Raw genomic sequence first — 13,697 nt, 5'->3', positions numbered from 1 at the left:
GGAGGCCAGTGATCCAGGAGGCTGGATGGGGTGTGCCCAGGGACCCCATGGGAGCCTCTTGGGTGGGGCAGGGCCTGCCTGGACCACTTGCCTCTGCGCCACCTGGGGTACCTGGAGCAGCTGCCCCAATCCCTCCTGAGGAAGAAGCTCCCCTTCCTGTCCTTTTGTCTTAGTTCCTGCTTTGTGTCCTGCAGGAGGCTGGATGTTCTGAGAGTAGAGACTGGGTGCCCCATTCTCCATCCACCTGCAGTCCCTTTACTGCCAGCCTCCAGCCAGGTGTGGGCTGCTGACTTATTTTTCCTCTAAGCAGGTAAGCCTGGGCCCAGGCTTCAGGTGGGGCCTGAACTCAGGGAGGCGGCAGGAGGGAATATGGGGCAGTACCTCCAACAGGGACTCCTCCAGGCTCATCCAGGGCCCACGGGTGGACCAGCAGCCCATGCATTTGGCAGAGGTGCTAACATCCCATGGAGGACTGAGGCAAGGGGTACTCAGCACCCAAGTGGCCAGGGCAGCCCCTGCAGAGAAATCCAGGAATGGGAGGGGAGGTGGCAGCCAGCAGGAAATGGCTCGACAGGCAGGCGGAGCCTTACCTGGGGCGGCCTGCCCAGACAAGCTCAGACTGGGTGCCCGTGCGCCCTGGGAGGAGGTAGAGGGGAGGAGACAGTCCGACCAGGGGTCTACCCAGACTCGGAGGTAAGAAGCCGCTGCTCCCTGTTTATGGTGGAGGACGGGGCAGGAAAATTTAGCAAAGTTTGACTCCCAGCGTGGCCCACTTGACCCTGGCAGGCTCTCAGGTCTAGTTCAACGCCCTGAGGGCATGTGGGAGGCCTGGCCCTTGGTCTGCTTGGGGTTCTGGGCTGATTTGGAGGCCCTGGGTGTCCTGGGGTTCCGTTGCTGCTCTGAGCGTGGGTGGGGCGCACTAACACGGTAGTCGTTTTGGTGGAGTTGGGGCAGGTGGGTGCTATGTATGGTTGAGGACCAAGGTGAGGCTGTGAGCCCCAGTGTTTGGATGGGAAGGCAGGAGACATGCCCCAGGTGCCTCCACCAGTTTCGACCCCCAGCACCTAGAGCCTGTTTCCTCCTGTTATCCCAGGGGAAACCGGTTTGGGAGCAGGTTGGCCCAGGCTGTTTGTCCTGACAAGGAAGAGAAAGGCAGCCTGCCCTGGTCAGCTGAGCGGAGGGGACAGGGCCCAGGCCTGGGGGCACGCCTGCCCTGTCTGGCCAGCACAGGACTCTGCCTGTGATGACAGTCCTGTGGTGGCTGAGGACACCGGGAGAGCCATCACGGAGGAGAAGACCCAGCCCTGCCTGTCCCTCCAGGGCTCCAGGGCCAGGAGCTTCCATCCCTGGCTGGTGTCCCTGTCTGTACCCCGAGGGGGCTGGGCGAGGGCCTTGGTGTGAAAACAGAGCCGGGCTGCACGGGCTCCCCCCGCCCCCACACTGCTGGTCCTCCAGCCCCACGTGCCAGCCAGCCCCAAGTGGGCGCCTGCCGCCGGGAGGGCCCTGGCGTCTGGCCAGCTCTGCCCCACCAGCCTGGCTCCCTCGGGGAGTGTGGGCAGCAAAATGGGCCCCCCACGTTCCCTCTGTTAATTAGACAGCCCTTGCTAATGAGTGGCCCTCGCGGCTGCTCCATTACGCCTCCTGTGCCATCTGTGCCCCCGCACTTAGGGGGACACCCCGGCGGCTGCCTGACTCCTGGGACAGACAGGCGTGTGCAGAAGGCAGTGCTTCTGGGGGGTGTTGTGGGGTGTCTCCCGGGGCAGGAGGCTGGGTGCTCTGGGGCTTTCCACAAAATATGTCCAGTTCCAGCTCTTTCTTTTGCTAAAAAGAGAACTGGTAGCAGCTGGAGTTCCAGGTGAGGAAACAGGCTCCCTCTTTCTGCCCAGGTGGGCCTCCGGCGGCCAGCACCTTCACACGGCTCTGTGCGGGGCGCCGAGAGGTGTGTGTGGAGGAATAGGGGTGGGCCACACGGCAGCTGCCAAAGCCGAGACCCTAGGCTCTGGGGACACTATGGCAGTCAGAGCTGGACAATGTGGTGTCAGGTCCCCTGCGGTGCTATTTGAAGGACTTTGGGACCATGCTGGGAGGAGTCTAAGTGGGGCAAAGGGCAGTTTGGAGTCTCCCAGTCAGTGGGTCTCCCCCACCCGGGATCCCCTTGGGAGGAGTGGTCCCTCCCCACTGTCACTCTGAGGAAGGGCTGTCCTGCTGGCGCCAGAGGCCAAGTGGGAAGACAGCGCCCAGCCCACCTAGCTCCAACCCCCTGAGCTACGAAGGGGGGCCTGATGTTTACCAATGGCTAGGGCCTCCCCTGAGGAACCCAGGCCTCTAGATGCCCGTCCCTGCACTTGTTTCCTGTGGCAAGAGTGGCCCAGGCTGGCCGGCATGGACCTGGGTGTGGGGACAGAGCTTCTGGTTCATCTTGGGAGAGCCCATCCTTGCCCTGGGCTCGGGGGGGGGGGGGGGGGGGGGCTTCTAACGGCTGAGAGGCAAGAACGTGGCCAGAATGACCTTCCAGGCCTGTTCTGGCTGGAGTCAAGCCTCCTGCCAAGTGCCGCCGTCAGGGGCTGGGCTGAGGTCAGACATTCCGTCATGCTGGGAAAGAGGGGGCGGCAGCTCTGTCTACCTTCTGTCTCAGGCAGCTGGGCACCCAGGTGTGCCTACCTCCTGAGGAGGTCAGCAGGGGTGATCCTTGGATCCCAGCCAGCCCGACCCCTGTGAGGACCTGCATTCTGTAGTGGCCTCCTCCCAGCAGGATAGGAACAGGGGGGATGTCTGCCTGCCTGCCTGTCTGTGCTGGGCCCAAGGCCACTTCTTGTTTGTATGAGGTCAAGATGCCACTGGGACTAGGAAGAAGGCACTAGGGAGTTTCAGGGGACCTTGAAGTTAAATTCTGGCTCAAATCCTGTGCGACCTTGGGCTGGCTCCCCTCCCTCTCTGACCCTCAGTTTCCTCCCCCCTCAAATGGGACAAAGCCTCCTTGGCAGAATCATGGGGGAGAAACGAAAGTCACTTGCCTGGCACACAGCACTCAATAGGGGTGCATGAGCCATGAGTCTCAGACCTTAAGGGGGAAGGGGTGGAGAGAAAGCAGTGCTGGGACAGGTGTAGAGGCAATTGGGGAGTGTCTTTTCCCTGACCACAAGCTCCAGAGCTTTTGAAATCTGAGGCAGGTGAATGTGGGCTGGGCACCCGCTCAGCTCCACCCTCAAGGGAGCCAACTGGATCCAGTCTGTTCTTGGAGCTCCTAATAAGGTCTCAAAAAAACGGGGATGGACCTGCACGGTCTCTGCCCTCCTGTTTGCCTGGCCTTGCAGTCTATCCTTGCAGTTGGCACTAACCTCTTGTACCCCAAGCCTGGGCTTGAATCTCCATTAGACTTGTCCATTTTAACGGCCCACGGTGCCCCATGCTCTCCCAAGTCTTAGGTATGTCAGGCTCCCTGTTCCTTCTCCAGCTGGGGGAAGAACGGTGGGTGGGGGAGGCAGGCACAGGGCACACAGCTCCCTTTGTGAGAGTGGCTGAGTCACATGGGCAATGCCATCCATGCTGGGCCCTGGGGCGGCTGTGACGGGAGGTGGTGTTATCATGAGGCTACAGCTGCCCCCGCGCCTGTGGCCAGGAGGCTTTCCCACGGGAACAAACAGGAAAGTGTCTGGGAGAACCGGCTGCAAAGCATGTGGTCTGGATCCCAGGACCCAGGTTCAAGTCCTGGCTCTGGTACTGACGTACTGTGAGGCTTTGGGAAACTTCTCTTTCTCAGCCTCAGTTTTCATCTCTGTTAAATGGGAACAATCATCATTCTCTTGTAGAGGAGATGCTGGATGTGAGAGGCCTTTGCAAATGGTGGAGTGCCAGGCCTTTGGCATCTGTGTTGACTTTATTTTTTTTTAATATTTTATTTATTTATTCATGAGAGACACAGACACAAAGACAAAGACAGAGGGAGAAGCAGGCTCCCTACAGGGAGCCTGATGCAGGACTCGATCCTAGGACCCCGGGATCATGACCTGAGCCAAAGGCAGACACTCAACCACTGAGCCACCTAGATGCCCCATCGGTGTTGACTTTATGATAACTGCAGCGACATTGGCCAATGTTTGTTGACTACCTACTGTGTGCCAGATGGGGTGCTTGATGCTTTATGAGGCCACTTTATAAGGCAAAGGGACAAGTCTGGATTTGAAGTCCTTTTGTCCAATAAAAACCGACCTCCAAGCAGGCAATGGTTGCCTGTGACCCTTCCTGCAGGTAGGCACAGCTCTTCACTGTCTGCAAGCCTGGCTCACAGTGCCCTGGGTGGGGGTTGAGAGGTGGAGAAGGGAAAGGCCTCTCCCCCCAGCTCTGTGACAGCGGGGCCCATGGAGCTCTGTCCTCTTACCCTGTCCTGGGGGCCATGTGTGGTTGCAGATCTGCTCCCACCTGCCCGGCAGTCCTGTTTCTGTTTCATGTTCAGGCTGTTCTGAATAGCAGAGCTCTTGCAAGTACATCAGGGGCACTCACTCGTGCCCAGGCTGTGAGCTTTATGCATGTGACCTCATTAATTATTATCTGTGGTGTTGGCGTTTTCTCCACTTGATAGGGGAGAAGGTGGATGGCTGGGGAGACAGCGCCTGAGTCACCCAGCTGGCAGAGCTGCAGGAGAGCCAGTTGGCCTGGGCCCAGAGCCCAGGCTTCCAGTTGCTCTTCCATCCCTTAAAATGAAAACCCTTTTGCACCTTCCCCTTTCAGCACTCCCCACCCTGCCTCTGGCTTGTCACTGGCCGGTAATGCATGTGACTTCCTCCCGGCTCTGGGGACCTCAGCCTTTCATCGCTGAGCTCCAGCAATGTTTCCAGTGGACTGTTAGAAGGCTCCCCCACACGTCACAGGGACACCCCCAATCCCCTGTCCCTAAGGGCAGCCTCTTCCTTGCCTCCCAGATATCTCTTCATCCCCCTGGCCTTCACATGTGGGGTAGGGGTCCTTGCCCTGCTTCGGGTTTCTTGGACCAAAGTCTTTCCTCCTCCCCCTGTCTCTATGTCCCCCAGTGCCCCACTGGACTTCCCCTCCACCCAGCTCATCCACATGACTGGCGTCAGCCCCTAGAGTCCAAACCAGGATTCTCTTGCTGAATTCCTTTGTGTCTCCAAAATACCAGTGGGACCCAGCCCACAGGTTTTGGGGAATGAAATGAGAACAATCCACATAAAACAGAGCATCTTGCACAGTAAGCCCCATGGACACAGCATCTCTTATCAGTGCTGTTATTAGTACTAATAATAGGTACTATTGTGATTAATACGAATTTATGGGGTTTCTCATTTTTGACCCCCAGAGCACTCTGGGAACTCTGCAGTGTCAATAACTGACTCTTAGTGTCACCCTGATGTGAGCCAGACTGAGGGCCAGGTGGGCCTGCTGTCTACCCCTGCCCTGGAGCCTGGCACAGCGCCCAGCACAGAGCAGGTCTCCGAGAAGCCTGATGGTGACCGGGCAGGCAGAGCTCGGCAAGCTCTCTCCTGCCCTGGCCAATCCACCACATAGGCCTTTCTGGCATGGCCTGAGTGGCAGCTGGCTCAGATTCTGTGTCCCTTGCTCAGAGGTCCAGCTTGGGGTGCCCCTGCCATCTGCAGAGAGAGTGTGCCTCCAACAGTCCTCCTGCATCCTGCTGGTCTGCACCCTCTGTGGGGGGTGTGTGCCGGGGGGACTGCTTCCTGCTGGCTTGGACCTGGGGGAACAGCTGAGGCTGCCCCAGCTACCAGCTGGCCTGGCCCTGAGGGACTCATCTTGGAGAAACTGAGGCTCAGAGGTAGTACTTGCTCAGAGACACTGCATGTCCGGGACTCCACATCCTTGGATAACTCATTTCCACTCCCTTGTTTCCTAGCTGTCCCTGCCACCCTCACCCCTCTGCATGAACTGGCCCCTCCAGCCCTGGCAATGAGCAAGTGCCCACGGTGACCCGGGAGAGAACAATGAGCCACATGAAGGCCAAGCACCCATAGTGCCTGTCTGCTGAGGGCATCGACCACAGCCGCCCGGGGGGCTGATAGCTTGGAGGGCACAGCACTGCTTACTGGCAGCTCTGGCCAGGGGGCCTTCCTGCACCTCACCATCAGCTTTGTTGCCTTCCTCCTCCCTTGATCTGTGCAGGCAGATGAGGGGTACACCTCACCCACAGCGGATTCCTGGCCTCTTAGACTGCTTCCATTCCTGTTGCATCAGGGCACTTTCCCAGGTCCCTTTACTAGAATGCAGATCCCTGCACGAGAGAAGGGGTGTATAGGCCCTGAGCATCTGTTGTGTCCAGACCCCATGCCAGAGGTCTGGGGAGGCTGGATTCATGAGTGATCAGGAGAGCCATGTGGAGCCAGACCGTCTGGGCCTCCATCCCAACTCTGACACTTGCCAACTGTGTGACCTTGGGCAAGTGAATTCCCTCCTCTGAGCTGCATTTCTCCACCTTGTGCTCTCCCTTCTCTGTCACCACATTCACGGCGAATATTTGGTGAGGACTCATCACGTGCCGGGCACTGGCCTGTGCAACATGTTTTCCTCCTCATCACTGTCCTGTGCTGCTGCGGTGATGGTGGGAGGGAAGATTCTGGGATGCAGTAAATGGTCAGTAAATGTCATCATTATTGTTATTATTGTTGCTGTCATCACTTACCCTCATTATATTGTGAAATTCCTATGGCACCTTGACTTGGGAATTGGGTAGGGATGAGGGAAGGCAGGGAGTTCCAGCTCTGCAGGGCGGGCCCTGAGCATGAGCCTTGTGGCGCTTCCCGACTCCCAGGGTGGTTATGAGTCTTAGCAGTGGGAGGGAGCTGCTGACAGACGCCAGCAGCCGGAAGAGAATGCGGGCATCGGGCCATTTCCAAGTGTCTCGTTTTGAGCTTTTGGAGGCACCAGGAATGGTTCTTTTTCACCCGGGCCTCAGTTTCCCCTTTGGCCCAGTAGATGTACCTCTAGGGCCTCAGAATCTAGAACTGAAGTCCTAGAATGTTGAAACTTAGGGAACATGATGATGGGTCCCTTGGCTGTGGCAGCTGAGGCTCAAGGAGGGCTCAAGGAGGGCTCAAGGTGGTCAGCTGTGCATGGCCCGGCTGGCCACATGCCAAACCACTTGACACCCCGCCCCCCCACCCCCACTCCCGGCCCTTCCAGGGCTTTCCGCTCTGCCCGTCAGCGGCGGCTCCTGTCTGCTGCCAAGGAGCCTAGACTCTCCTTCAGGAAGGGGCAGTTGTCGCCTGGGCCTTAGGGGGGGGGCGGGCAGCATCTGTGGGGGCCCGTCGCCATGGCAACCCTGGCTTCTCTGCGGGAACTTTGGGGAGAAGAGCCCCGGGCGGAAAGCAGCAGATGGAGGGCGGGGAGGCAGGGTATCCCCAGCGGGGCTGTCTGTGCCTGAAGCCGGGCACCTGCCCGCCGATGGGTGGTGAGGCCAGGCGCCCCCTTGCCCAGCGCTGAGTCATGGGCATCCCCCAGGGTCACCGCCAGAGCTCCCTCGGCCCTGCCCCCCTCCCACTATGAGAAATCCGTGACTCACGTAAGGTCCCGTCATCCCAGCCAAGCTAGGGAAGAGGGAGGAGCCCGGCTGGGGCAGGCGGGGGGCGTCCCCCCAACACACCCGCCGCAGCCGCCTCGCCGCCGGCCTCCTCCGGCCTCCGCAGCTCCTGCCCGCTCGCGCCTCCCACGCTCGCCAGCGCGCCGGCTGGGGGCAGCGACCCCGGCTGGGGGCAAAGGCCTGCCAGCCGCCTGGCCCCGCACAGGACCTTCCACCGGCACCAGGTACCAGATCGAGGGTGTGCCGGCGGGAGGGAGGAGGGGTGGGGTGTGTGGCGGAGGGTGGGGTGCTGGTGAACCGGGAATTGGGAGGTCTCTTGGTGGCAGCCAGGCTGGATAAACACTGCTGTGCGGGGGTCTCCAGAGTCGGCGGTGGATGGACAGGGAGGTGTCTCAAAGGGGTCGCGGCGCCAGAGGATGGACCCTCTGAGCGCTAGTCATTTGTTAGCAAGAGAAACTGAGGAGCAGAGTGGTATAGTCCCCAGGTCCGGCAAGCTGGGCTCTGCTCTCTGGTCTGTGAGGTCACTTCCCACTCCTGCTCCCACTGCATAGGTGGGAGAATGGAGGCTCCCAGGTGGCTTACCCAAGGTCATGCATCAAGTCTAGGGATGAAGGGCCAGGGTCCCTGGCAGAGGACTGTGCTTTTGAGGACAGCTTTGCCCACAGATGCCCAGTGTGGGTGCCAGGTGCCCAAGTGAGCCAGGGGCAGTCTGACTCCCATGACATAGGCCACTTTTGGTAGGAGATGGTCTCAGCTGTGGGGTCTCAGAGACAGTTCTGGAAACTAGAGGCAGACTGATGGGGAAGCAGAAGCTGCGCCTGGAGCCCCCTGCCCACTAACCACCAGGTCCCAGTGCTTCCATTGGGTTGCACTCATAGAATTTCTCCCCAGGTGCTACTGCAGCGCCCACCCTGTTCCAGTGAGGGGCATCTACTGGTTCCTGTTCTCCCCTCTTCCCCACCAAACCTCCTTCCTGTGAGGCTGAGCTGGGGTCTCCCGTGGCCCCACAGGAGGGCCTGGTGCTCATTTTACTGAGGAGGGTTGGGGGACATGTATTGAGATGGGCACCTCTCACCTCACCCCAACTTCCATCCTGTCTGTAGCAGCTCTGGCCTAGCATAGGTGGGGTGGGTCGGAAGAGCCCTTGTGGCTCTTGAGGGCCAAGGAAATTATTCATGTGACATTTTTTGAGTGCCTTCTGTGTGCCTGATGGGGTGGGGTGGGGGCAGAGAGTGAGACAATTAAGGTGTCTTAGAACTCATGAGTGGTCCAGACTCTGAGCCAAGCCCCCCACCCCCTCACCGTGGGTACTCTGAGGGCAGAGCTGCTTTCTTAGGGTTGGAGACAGAGTAAGAAGCCTCTCCTGCCCTTGAGAGCTACCAGCTGCTGAGTTGGCTCCCCAGAGCCCAGGCCAGGGTCCTGTGGGAACTTTCCTGCCAAGGTCTAGAGGTTGGACTAATTTTGGGGCCAGACCTAATCTGCCTTTGTTTCAGGGACCCTGGGGATCTGAGATATAGACCCACCTCAGTCAGAGCACCTTGCCTTGCTTCTCTCTCTGGGCCTCAGTTGTTCCAGCTGCTAAATGGATATGTAGGGGTTATGATACCTGCCCTGCCTCCTGTGGTCTTGGGGCTTAACCCCAAGAGTGTCAGCTTGTAAAGCACACCACTCCGGGCATGGTCTGTGGGGGAGAGGCTGTGCTAGGCCGGCTGCATGCACTGTTGTTGCTGGCTTCACTGCTCTGGGCCACTGGTCAGCCTGGCTGTGACACCTCCTTGTCTTGTCAGGGAGACAGATAAACAAGACAGTGAGGATCTGAGGCTGAGGAGTGACATAATTTGCTAGTAGAGGGGAAGAGAACTTTCTGAGCTGGGAGGACCTGGCTGGACTTGGAGCCAGGTGAGGAGGGGTAAAAAGGTTGATGCGCATGTATGAGGATTGGGTGGGGGCTATTTTGGGCAGAGGCAACCGCATGAAAAAGGTTTGGGAATGATGAGAGCCAGTAAGTGGGGCAGGTGATGGCACTGGAGACCTGCCACAGGTCACTTTATATGGCCTGGATTGCCAGGCTGGCAGGTACCAATATGCTCTGCAGGAGGAGGAGTGGCATTGTGGCCAGCAGCCAGGTCAGATGGGTGCTGGGTGGGGGCTGGGTGCCCTGGCTGTGACCCTGACAGGATGGGGAGGTGAGGGGTGGGCTGTGATGCCGGGTGGCCTGGCTGCCCGAAGCCTAGGCTGTGGAGCTCATCGCTTGTGCTTGGGAGGCAGCTTCACAGCTGTGGGGACAGAGGGGTGGTGGCCGCCCTGCCAGAGGGATGGCCGATTAAAGAGGCAGGGTCTGTGTGTGCCTGCCTTCAGGATGGCCTTCCTCGCGGGCCTGGCATGGCAAAGACAGGAGGGGAGGCAGGCACAGCCATGCAGGGGGCCACATGGACCACACTCCAGCTGAGCCAGGCCACAGGTCTCTGACCTCAGCTAGGGCTGCGTGTGGGGGTGGCTGAGGAGCCCCTTCCAGGGATGCAGGTACAGGTGGGCTTCTACATGGCAGGGGTGAGGAGGCAGGGGCAGGGCTCTGGGGGAGGGCGTGGGGGAGGCAGTAGGGGCATCGGGGGTGCAGGTAGGGAGGTGGGGAAATGTGGCAGCACGGCCCCAGGCCCCAGCACCACCCCTCCCCCGACCCGGAGCCTGAGCGGGCCGGCACCCCCAGACCCTGCCTTCTGACTCTCAGCAGATGGGGGGCATCACGTGAGCAAACCCAGCATTCAGGGAACCAGGGGCCTAGAGACCAGGCAGATGGCAGGTGGGGAGGGGGCAGGCCTGGCACAAAGGGGCCCCTCAACAGAGGGGAGGGGCGGCCAGGCCCCACCTCTCCAGGCTAGCCCTCCACAGTCGGGTCCTCAAGCCTCACTGGGTGTTCCTTGAGGCCCTCGGGGAGCCCTGCAGATTCTGGGGTGAGGCTTGGACTGCTGGGGAGAGGGGAGGGGCCGGGGGTGTGGGAGGAGCTTGAGACGCACAGTTTGGGGGTCCTGCCCGGTGCCAGCCTGCCCTGGCATAGGTGGGCCGAGGCACCTGGCCAGGCCCCTCCGGCCCCAGACTCTCTCTGGCTCCCTGGAGGCTCGGCCTGAGCTAGAACGTCCTGGGCCTCCCCTGGCCTCAGACCCTGGCGGGCCCTGGGCTCAGTGCCTTGCACACCCCTTCATTCCTGCCAGGCGGGTGCTCCTGCTGTGGCCACTTGAGAGATGAGGACACTGGGGCTCGGGAGGCTCACCGGTGACCAACTGCTTGTCTTTGGGGCTCTAGAGTCTCAGATCTTGTCTGCTGTGCTCCCCTGGCCCCCTCAGTCGGGGGGCAGGGGGTTCCTGGGTTGGGCCGGGTTCTGTTCTGGGCACTGGAGAGCATGTGCCCTTGTCTCAAACCCAAGCCCGCGCTCTGCCGGGGTGTCAGGACCTACAGGGATAGCAAGGCGGGTCTGCCTGGGGAGAGCCCTGGCTGTGTTCCTCTCTGGTGGTGTGAGCGTGGGCGCCAGCCTCGGTTTCCTCATCTGGACAAAGTGGGTAACACCAGTGTCCACGTCGGAGGGCTGTTGTGAACACTAAGGAGTTAATGCAGGAGAGTGTTTGGAGCAGCCCTGGCCCACGGAGGGACGGACTGACAGATGGACGTTAGCCTTTATCCTGAGATCTCCGCATCGGGTGGGTGGAGGCACTTGGTCCCAGAGACAGCTAGTAACAACCCAGGGTGCTGGGGTGGGGGCGGGGGGGCCTTCATCCTGCTTCCCCCCTGGGGAGAGCTGGGGCCACCTGGGCTCCGGCAGGACCTACCCCTTCCCCCTCCCTCCTGACTTGTGCTTTGGTGGGAAGGTCAGTGGGGTGGGCATTGGGCTTCTGAGCTGCTGCAGACTCAGGCTCAGACAGTTTGTGGTACTTGTGGCAGTTCCAGGCGGCAGAGATAAAGGCTGAGCCCCAGGGAAGCTGGCAGAGCTTCTAGGCATCGCTGGACAGGGCTCTACGTGACAGGGAGGTGGCCTTGGGGGCTGAGGCCTCGCTGTCTAGAAGCCAGGCCTGCTTGGCTCCCTGCAAGGCTGGCGGCTCTGCGGCTAATGGCTCCGGCCTGGCTCCCCGGGCTCAGGGCTACTTACGCTAACTCCAGATGGGTAACAATGAGAGACTCGAGCCATCTCTGAGACCTCTGTGCCCTCTCCTCCGGCCATTGCCCACACATCACCCCCCTGCCCAGAAGCTCTGGCTTTGACTTTCAAGCAGACGGCCACAGGGGCCCAAGCTTGTAGCCTGCCTGGACCTCGACGTCTTCTCTACACGGAGATGAGAGTACCACCCCTGGGCTGGGTGGTTGCTGGAATCTGGAGTAGCCCCTGGGTGCAAAATGTGTGCTTAGCCCATTGCGCAGCTTTTAGAGGTCTTCCCTAAACCCAGACGGAAGATTTTATCTTCAGGGTCACATGGTGGCTAAGTTAGAGCTAGGTTCAAATCCTGAAAGATGACCTTGAACGAGCAGCTCAAGCTCTCAGAGCCTCATTACTTAGGCTATAAAATGGGGATGAAGATACCTAAGTCTCTAATATCTCTCTGAGACCCTGTGGGGATTAGCTGAGACGGCTGTTGACTTAGGGCCCCATGGGCAGAAATGCCCCACGCCGAGCTGTCCCAGACCTTTGCTCTTCCATCACCCAGTGGAGCTGTCCTTCTGGGAGAGGCCACCCAAGGTGGTGGCTCTGGGGCTGCCTGGTTCTGTCCCGGCTCCATCAACTGTGTGAACTTGGACAGGTGTATTAGCCTCTCTGTGCCTTGTTTTCCTCATCTTTAAAACGAGGATGGTGATGGTCTCTTGAGAAGGTTACATGAGCCCACTACATTTTAAGTGCTGAGTGTAGAGCCTGGCACACTCAGTAAGTGATATTGTCATTGCCAATGATCTGGGACACCACTGAGACCTCAGGATGCAACAGTGAGTTTATCCAGGAGCATTAGCCTTGTGCTCCCATGACGTTGTTGGGAAAGGCACCAGGCCCCAGAGAGCACGTGGGGCCCTTGGACACTGCCATCCAGGGGAATCTTGATCTGCTGGCATGAGCCTTTCAAGAGTGGGGCTCCCTCCCGCTCCTCTCTGTGACCCAAGGCCTGACCCTCTTGGACATTGTCTTGGGCCTACCATGGGAGGCCTGAGATCAAGTTAGGCTTGTTTCCTCGGGCAGCACTCTGTGGTTACTTCTCTGCTTGGCTGAGATCCCTTGGCTACTTGGCTCCTTGCCTGCACTAGGTGGCCGACCCCCTCTGAGTCCCTGGCCAAGTATGGCTCTCAAGATGGGCTCTGTGGTTAGCACCTTGGGTCTCTGACCCTGTGGCCGTGGGGACAACTGCCCAGGCCCACCTGTCTTCATGGTGACAAATGTGAGGGGTGAATCCCACGGGGCCAACTGGGGCAACTGAGTCACATTTGGCCTGGCACCCTCTGCCTACTGCTCCCCTGGCTGGGTCACCATCTGGGAGTGTGCCAAACCCTTGGAGAGGCTCATAGTCCCTCCACCCCCCAGGACACACAGTCACTGCCTACAAAGACCCTCATTCAGTCTTGGGTGCTGCTGGCCTTGAAGATTTAAATCCTTGTCCTCATTTCCTGGATGAGGAAGCAGGTCTCAAGTTCCTGGCCTGTCAGTGGTAGTGGCGGCCTGAGCCCAGGTCTGGACCTGTTTCTTCCCGTGGCACCACACATGGCTGCTTCCGTCTGAGGTAGTGAGCTTCCCATCCCTGCAAGGGTTTAGGTTTGGCAAACAATTGTAGCTCGAACTTGAGTGTCATGGAGTGTTCTTCATGGCTCCTTCTGGCCCTGAGTGGGAGAGGCACCCAGTCCCACGTTCTTCCCAGGCACGAAGTCCCTAAGCAGCCAGCCTGCTGGTGATCCTAAGGGTGTCAGGTGATGTTTGTTGTACAGGTGGTGCCTCCATAGCCTTGCCTGTCACCGTGTGCAGGCTTCCATCATTAGTGTCATCCAGTGGCATCTTTGGGAGGCTCCCACTGGCCTCCTAATCATCCAACGAGCTGGGCGGAAGGCACACGGGGATTGGGGTGGGAGTGAGTCTGGAGGGTGTGATGGAGGGGTCAAGAAGGGGGCACACCCACCCTCAAATCATCAG

The 13,697-nt window shown here is 59.5% G+C and overlaps 1 protein-coding gene across 3 annotated transcripts in view; it reads left to right on the top strand.

Moving 5' to 3' along the window:
- The first annotated feature begins 574 nt into the window (after window positions 1-574).
- Window positions 575-13,697, top strand: part of ADGRG1 (adhesion G protein-coupled receptor G1) — a 37,108-nt gene continuing 23,985 nt past the window's right edge. The window contains exon 1 of one of the 3 annotated variants that reach the window (XM_025447255.3): window positions 575-693. The gene's annotated coding sequence lies outside the window, so the exon portion shown is untranslated. Of the gene's footprint in view, window positions 694-7,362; window positions 7,771-9,424; window positions 9,446-13,697 lie in introns of those variants that run through there. The other 2 variants (XM_025447254.3, XM_035713612.2) reach the window with 2 other exon arrangements.

This window comes from Canis lupus, chromosome 2 (genome assembly GCF_003254725.2).
Source record: "Canis lupus dingo isolate Sandy chromosome 2, ASM325472v2, whole genome shotgun sequence".
In the NCBI taxonomy this organism is placed as follows: domain Eukaryota; kingdom Metazoa; phylum Chordata; class Mammalia; order Carnivora; family Canidae; genus Canis; species Canis lupus.
The sequence above is the reverse complement of the archived record's forward strand: the minus strand, read 5'-3'. Positions and strand labels throughout refer to the sequence as shown.